The sequence below is a fragment of the Rosa chinensis genome, unplaced genomic scaffold (assembly GCF_002994745.2).
Source record: "Rosa chinensis cultivar Old Blush unplaced genomic scaffold, RchiOBHm-V2 RchiOBHmChr0c17, whole genome shotgun sequence".
Lineage (NCBI taxonomy): Eukaryota > Viridiplantae > Streptophyta > Magnoliopsida > Rosales > Rosaceae > Rosa > Rosa chinensis.
In genome coordinates this window covers 131,541-137,596 of record NW_020126830.1, presented here as the reverse complement: position 1 = coordinate 137,596, position 6,056 = coordinate 131,541, and positions in this window count along the sequence as shown.

Sequence of the window (6,056 nt, the reverse complement as noted above, 5' to 3'; positions counted from 1 at the left end):
CCTTTTTAGATTAGCGCTTTTTTTTTTCCCTCCCCCTTCGGTAAATGAAACCAAAATGTCCCGCTTCTTTATTTTTAATTTTTTTCTTTTTTTCTTTTTTTTCATCTTTCTAATCCTTCAATATGTCATTTATAAAAATAAAAATGTGTTTATAAAAATGAAAATGGGTTTAGGGTATCTCTATGATTGTGAATATCTTAACAGTTTTTAATTGTGGAGAAGTCTATGATATTTTCATCATAATTTTAAAAGCATGAATATGAATAATGCTTATGCATATGAATAATGATTATGAAATTAGATACGTCATTATCGCATTGCACATTTGTCGGTGTGTCTCTTATAGAGCAGTTACCCTTAATCTATTAGAAATATGAAAACTTCTCAATCTAATGGGAATAGCAAAATAATATGTAGTTTTTGGTTATCTTTTTTACTTGTTTTTCTATATTCTCAATGAGAAGATTTCTTGTTTAGAGGAGATATCCTGTTAAGGTGGAGATATCTAATTAAGACGAGAATATCTAATCGAGGTGGAAATATTCGGTCGAGGTAGGAAATTCTGGTCGAGGTTGAAATATCTGGTTGAGGTGGGAATATCTGATCAAGGTGGGAATATCCGGTCAAGGCATGAATATCTAATCAAGGAGGAAATAACTTGTAGAGGAGGATCTTGATAGGATGAAACTCTTTAAGGAGGATTTGAGTGACGAGAGATTTGCTCAAGGAAAAATCCGAATGAGGTACAATCTCTTTGAGATACAATCTATTCAAGGCACAATCCCTTCGAAAAATAATTCTCTCGAGTGGATCGAAATAAGGCAGAATCAGTCAATTGATTATTATTAGCTATCTTGATTCGAAAGCCTTCTGAGAATAGAGGCAACCTTAAAGTGTGCAGGTGGTGCCGCCAGCCGCACTAAGTCTCTGATCTTTGTAGGCCTCTGATTATATGCCTTTGTTGACACACACACACACACACATCCTATCCAAAGTGAGGCCTCACTCTGAAATTAACGTGTGAGGTTGGAGTTTAGGGTCACTTTTCAATCTCATATCCACATCTCGACCGTTCAGATTTTAGGTACTAATGTATAGATCATCTCTGCAAAGTTTCAGCCAAATTGATGATCTTTAAGGTATCTAACTCACTTAAACCAATGGCCTGCCTGAATCTGTCCACCCTAAACCGTAGTAACTTTAAGGCAGTTATCAACGTCTTAACGACCATCAATTTGGCTGAAATTTTGCACAGATGATCTATACATTAGTACCTAAAAACTGAATGATCGAGATGTGGATATGAGACCGAAAAGTGACCCTAAAGTCCAACCTCACACGTTAATTTCAGAGTGAGGCATCACTCTGGATATGATATATATATATACACACACACACACACACACACATACATATATATATGTGAATTTGTGTGTGTGTGTGTGTGTATATACATGTATGTGTGTGTGTGTGTATATATATATATATTTGAAATCGATGGCCTCCAAACAAGTGTGTATGTGTGTGTATATATATATGTTAGAAGTTATGAATAACGATTGCATTGCTAGTTCAATTAGCAAGACCGTTGCACAATTTTTCAGTCTTCGAATCCCTGAGGAGGTCTTCTTGATTTTTTTCATTCTCTATTTTTTTTCTTTTCTGTCTCCATTGACTTATTCTATGTCTTTTTTGGTAATTTTACATTCATAAATCTTAACATAAAACAGTAGCCTTTTTTTATTACTTTTACTGTTCTTTTTTTTTGTTGTTGTCTTTTTTTGGCTTTGTTTTATGTGCTTTTTTCATAAGTGTCTATGATTAAATCAATAGTACCAAATTATCTTCTGGATTAAAAAAAGAATTTGCTCCTGATCAAAGTAAAAATTCGAAGTAGTCTTTAGAGTGAATAAATTATTGCTAACTCAAAATCTTCTAGAAATAAATCATCATTACTAACTCGAAACAATCTAAAAATAAACCATCAATACTAACTTCAAACAATCAAGAAATCTTTGTTTGGTCAACATAAAAGAAACTACACTATTGGTGTTAAGCTGGAAATTTTGCAATCAATTCTTGCATACTTTTGGCATCCTCCTTCAATTCTTCAAATATTTTGGCATGCTCCTTCAATTCTTCAAATCTTACAATCTCATCTTCATGGGATATGAAATACTTCGACCAAGCATTGTGGTGATATGTCAAATGCAACTTGTTTTCAGCATCCTGTGAGTTGATCTAAAAAGTTTGACAAATCAAATGATTAATTTTGAATACTTCCCTTCAATTTCTCTTATTAATCAAATCTAAGAAAAATATATGAATAAATTGGTTTACAATCTAAAAACCAATCAAGTTGCCATTAGAAATAGCTATTAAGATACCTGTAATTCTTCACTGGAAAAACGAGCACACAGAAAATCCCATTCTGCTTGAGTTTTAACTGCTTTAGGCTTGTTTTCTCGTGCTTCATTCACTGTTGGGAATTTATCAAAATACTTCTTTAGGCTATAACGGAATTTAAAGAATGCCGTCATACACATCTTGTTTATATATCTCTTAACCCAAGGAAGAGGCATGTTAATGTCGAACTTGCTCTGCATATACATTAGTAAACTCATGTCAAACAAAATATTGTACTCGTATAAAAAATATAAAATGTTAAGAAATAAAAATTTATCACTCACAGTTATTCGTTCAATCATCTTAGTCACATCAGCTGATTCGATGTCATTCCATTTTTCCACATTCATAGGTGCAAAGTTCCGAACTGTTAAGCTAATATCATTCAAGAATAATTCTGCATATGGACCTGTGGGCTTTCCATTATATTGTACCAAAGTGATGGGTATCTTAGCATTAAGCTGGGTATGCAAATTCTCATAATTCAGTTGTCTTGTCTTTCGTCGCACTTCTCTTTCTGGACCTTTAATACAAGTTTTAATTAGTTAGTCAAATAATTTGTTCTCTAATTATAGCAAATATAATACAATGCGTACCTATAGGAGGCTCATGGATATTTGTTGACATTGTAATATCACTTAGCCCGATCGTTGTAGCAATACTCATTGGCTTCTCCAAATCTTAACTTCTATCTAAGTTGGACACCATCCGGTACATGAAATAAATTCAAGAGTAAGATTACTGCTTCACAAAATAATAAGAGCAAGACAATTTCATGAAGCAAAAACACAGGCCCAATCTAAAGCAAACATCGAATAACTTTATGTAAATATTTTTCTATCGAACGTTGTATATAAAAAGAATTATATATAACATAATATGTGAAACCCAAACCTAAACTCATTCAGTTTGTTTCCGTTTCACAGTTGGTCTATGTTCTTTAAATTCCAATCAGTTTGATATATATATATATATATATATATATTGTAAAGGAGAAGGTGGGAATGCTGAGAGGTTAGGACTTAGGCACATCAATTGTTTTAATTATAAGGAGAGGTTACTTATAAGCTATATATTGTAAATGAGAAGGTGCGAATTGATACGCTCATAGCAAGCGCATAATTTAACCCTGAAATGTCATTAGTAGTACGTAATAAATAGGGATCGTTCTATTCCGGGGATTGAGGGTACACCTGTCATTGTCAAACAATTAAACAATTAAAATTAAAACAAAGTATAATATTTACAAAATATAGACATATTTACGAAAAGGGGGGAGTTTTTGGTTTTTGGTTTTAATTTCCGAAAATAAAATCTAAGTTACCTAAATAATTAAAATGCAAAAACATAAAAATACAAATGGAATGCAAGAACAAAGATCAAAGTCGAAACTCATGATTAAAATTAATTCAAGTTCATCATTGTTCATCATAGTCATGCAAGAGGAGTTGATCATGTGAAACGTTCAAAAGCAAACAATTTCCCATATTTACTTTCAATGCTAATTAACCTAAGTGAAAGCACCTAGATTAATTCTATCAAACATGCAATCAAGCCCTAGAAAGCTAGTCAATCATGTCATGTTTAACGCAATAAACACCTAGAAAGGCTATCAACTCAAATGTGCAACTTAGTATGAAAAAGTCCACCTAATTGCAATCTTCTTTGATTAAATTCGGTTTTTGTACAAAACCTTTACTACTTATCGATTCAAGAACACAAAACCAAAAAGTTGATTCATGTTCTCAAATTCGTAGCAACAATCACATAAGAACCCTAAATGTTTCGAACCATTCAAGATAATCATACAAAAGATTTCTATCATGCAAATTTAATCAAACACTCACACAAAAGCAACCATAAATCGCAATATATGAATCTGAAAATTAACAATTCATCATAAAATTTCAGAAAACAATACTTGTTCATACATATGTGTCAACTAAGGCAAAACCAACGAAAATACAAAGCAAAGGTACAAGGAGAATCGGATTACACCGTGATGAAGATGAGATGAATGAAGTGATGATGTGGTCTCTTGAATTTCGAAAGCAATCTTCAAGGTGGAGGGTGGATGGTGTGCACGGCTTGTCTTCTTCTTCCTTGGCCTTGCTTGCACTTCGTGGTTGCCCTAGAGGATGGAGAAGAACACGGCTAGGCTAGAGAGATTTCTGAATTATTTTCTCAAAGTATAAACGCAAAAGTGTGGAATTCGGACCCCTTGACGTTGAGAAAGTGTAGGAATATATAGGGGACGGCCCATAGGTGTCCAAGCCGTCCAAAACCCTAGAGATGTTCACGGCATGTGCTTGCTTCCTCCACATAATTTCCTCCAATGAATTCTTGCCACATAAGCCCTATGAGGTGGTGCAACCAATCACAAAATTCCAATATTAATTCCCTAAATAATTCTTGCCGAAATATGTAGATAATTTCTGATTTTATACACCAATTTCGGCAACAATATATTTAGAGAATAAAAGGGGGATGAACCTAGACTCCTTTGAGAGCTTTTTGTGTTCAACACATATTCTCTTTCCTTTAAAAGCTCCCTAAGAAATCTCCACGAAATCTCTTTATTTTTCTGATTTTTCCTCACGGCAAAAACCCTAATTTCTCTCTTCATTATCTCTTGCCGAATTCCCTAGGGTTTGCACGGCATCCCCTTGTTTTCCTCTTGGCTTGGACGGCTAGGTCTTCTAGGGTTTTATCTCTTGATTTATTTCCATAAAAATAACCCTAGAAAATCTCCATAGAAAATCTTCTTTATTTTCTGATTTTTGGACGCCTCTTCCTTGTTTCTCTCATGCAATTTCACGGCAAACATATCTTTAGGGCTAGGGTTTGCGTCACAAACCCTAGTGTCATGGGCTTTGATGGGCCATTATCCAATTTGCCGAAAATCCAAAGAGTTCTTGGGCCTCGTTGCTTCATCTTCAAGCCTTCTCATTTTCCAACGCAAAACACATTATTTTTCCATTTCTTTTTCATGGTTGCGTTGGAAACTTGCTAGGGAAGCCTTCCTCCATTTCGTAGGATTTCCTGGTTGGACTAGGAAAGCTTGTTTCTTCATTTCTGCTCAAATGTGTGGGCCATTTTCTCTCATGTTCGTTCGTCTTGATGTTCGCAAGCTCCTCTTTCCATTCGTGCGTTCATTTCCACTTTCTAGCTCGGAGGTCCTGAAAATAGAAACTATACTTAAAATAGAAACTTTCTAAAAAATGAAAATAGAAACTTACTAAAAATGAAAAATAGAAACTTTCCAGAAATGAGAAATGAAAAATGAGAAATGAGAAATGAGAAATGAAAAATGAAGACAAAAATGGAAACTTTCTACAATAAGGAACTTTCCTAATCAAAGAATGGAAACTTTCCCAAACAGGGATTTTTCAAGGAAATGGCGCAGAAAAGTGTAGGGAAATGCAGTTAAAACGTCGCATTAAAATGCTCCTATCAAATTCCCCCACACTTAGCTTTTGCTAGTCCCTTAGCAAAATCAAACTAAGACACACACTAAGACTCAACGAAAATTTAAAGACTTGACAAAAACAATGACTCTATTGCCCTTCAACTATTTGTCTCAGCAATCTCTTACTTTCATAACACCAAGATTAGCACTTAACCAAAATTCAATGTTAGGCATTCAAGAG